The 2,362-nt window shown below is 37.4% G+C and overlaps 1 long non-coding RNA gene across 1 annotated transcript; it reads right to left on the bottom strand.

Annotated features, from left to right (window-relative positions):
- Positions 1-1,450: 1,450 nt before the first annotated feature.
- LOC134201361 (uncharacterized) lies at positions 1,451-2,139 on the bottom strand. The gene is made up of 2 exons (XR_009976617.1): positions 1,918-2,139; positions 1,451-1,829 (listed from the first exon to the last, which is right to left on the bottom strand). It is a non-coding gene; the product is annotated as an uncharacterized LOC134201361 (long non-coding RNA).
- Positions 2,140-2,362: the final 223 nt, after the last annotated feature.

Below are 2,362 nucleotides of genomic sequence, written 5' to 3'. Positions count from 1 at the left end.
GCTAATAAAAGTCATTTTATGCAACATTTCGATTTCATTAAAATAAAATCGAGTATCTATATAAAACTTTATACGAATTGTGAATCGAATTAAGGTAAGTTCCTATAAAACGCCAAGAGATGGCGCTGACTCGTAATTCAACAGAAACGAGTTTTATCTCGAATTATCACAAAGCGTCTGTATGGTTAGTTTTTGCGTTACATATTTTAGAGAATTGTGAGTGTTCGTAAATTGGATGGAAAAACATAGTGTAGTGATTACATTTTTCTGTCTTAGTATAAATCGTTGACTTGTCCTCATTCCTAATTATTATGAAAACAAAGGAATTTTGTTAATAGGTTCTTCTAATCTTTTTTCTAAATATATCGATTTCAACCCTTACTCTATCAAGGAATATTTATTTGCGTAGTTTTCTATGATTGATACACTATACAAAAAAAAACTTTTTAATGCACTAGCAACTCAATAGTAGAACTAGTCAGGCGGTTTAAAAAGCTAACAATCTAACAAGTCAATGATAGTTTTGAAGAACAACATCATTCTTTTTATTGAAGGCACGTTAAAATTTCCATTCAGTACGGGTTAACGTTTGCCGTTCAGTTGGCCACACTGCTTTCAGAAAACCGCTGAAACACTTGACGCGAACTCGATCTGATTGTAAGCAAAGAACTTTATGAAAACACTACATCTCCCTTACCACTGGTCTGGTTATTCACTCGCGTACGATGCGCAAGTAAATGAATGTTTGTTTTCAAAATTCTTTTCTGTTTCTTGAACACATTTACGTTAAAATGTCGATCGAAATTGCAAAGGTTTACTACAAATCTAAGACAAACTATCTTTTAAATTTGACATTTTTAGTTATAGTAAATAAATCGCTAAAAACTATAATTAATTGTACCGTTCGTTATATTGTGCAAGAAAGCGATCCTTTTCACGCAGCGTGGGATATGGTTCTAGTCCAAAAAAAATCGAATTAACCTTATTAATTAAATTTAAAGCGTATTTCATAATGTTGCAATATCATAAAATACTGAAATAACGTATTTTTGATAGTAGATAGTTAATTGACTCTCAAACATATATGATATTTCGAGTGAGAAATAAATGGTAGGAGTTGTTGTTCGGGCGAGCGCATAGAGGCCGTCGAGTGTCGACTTTGAATGATAGTCGGAGTCGAAGCGAACGAAGGGGAATGACACCTTTTTCGGGCCAACATGTTGTTGCCAGATGTTAGCCTAAAAAGTTACGAAGTACATTGAACGGCGCGTAGCACTACCGAGAACCATAGTCCGGTGACAGTCAGTAATGTATTTTTCCTTATTTAAATTTCGAAATTCACTTAATGCTATAGTCAATTCTAGCATAGAGTATATCTGACAGCTCCAAGTATTGAAATAAAAAAAAAGCACAAAACATGGAATATTTTGAAATAATTAAACAAGTAAACTATTTTTCAATAGTATCGTCTGTATTTATACAACTGTGTCATTGATGATTTTCCACAATATTCTTGAGTTCTTATTCTTCTTTCTCAAGCGTTTTGTATTGAGTAAATCACCAGCAACCAATGCCGTGACCCGAGAACCCCGCATGGTCAGTCGAATCGCTAACCATGGACTTGTTTGACGACCGACTCTACACAGAAAATCACGCGATTCTAAGCCTTAAGCAGACGGCAGACATTCGAAGTCAACGGTGCTGTTATCAGTCAGTGATAACACCGTAAATACTGAGCCGAACGTTGATGTACACTTGTAAACGAAAACATATGCTCAGACGTGCGACCCAGAGCTCGGATAGCGAGTTCCAAAGCGACGATTCAAATTCTGAAATACAATTTGATTGTTAGCAGTGAGTAGGCAAAGCGAAATGTCGCAGTCTTGTTTACGAAAAAGAGGCGTTATTTCAAAATACCTATTTCGGAATTTCAGGACCGAAATCAACTTCATAACAATTAACGATACGACCCCCGCCTCTAAATTCCTCGCCCCGAGCGTGCCCGCTATACGACGCCTTCGCATAGATAGAATAGAGAGCGGTTTCGGAACGCACCCGTACAGGGGCTGCGTCTGTGTGCGCCGGCCCGCTGTGTGCGTCTGTACCGACACACTCACACAGACGTGGCGCCGGTGAGCGCTGTTCACCGCACTCTGTGAGCGCAAACAACCATCTATAAGGCCACGCTATAGCTGACAGAGAGCTGCGCCGCGACACAGGCCGACTCTCTCTTAGCATTATATTATAGTACACATATTTATATTACTTTTACTAAAATCGTTAGACTCCTGGAAATTAACGAAATGAACCACTGTGTGTATTTAAAACGAATATAAATCATTATTTAAGAATTAATATAAGC

Source organism: Bombyx mori, chromosome 25 (assembly GCF_030269925.1).
Source record: "Bombyx mori chromosome 25, ASM3026992v2".
Taxonomy (NCBI): Eukaryota; Metazoa; Arthropoda; class Insecta; order Lepidoptera; family Bombycidae; genus Bombyx; species Bombyx mori.
The sequence above is the reverse complement of the archived record's forward strand: the minus strand, read 5'-3'. Positions and strand labels throughout refer to the sequence as shown.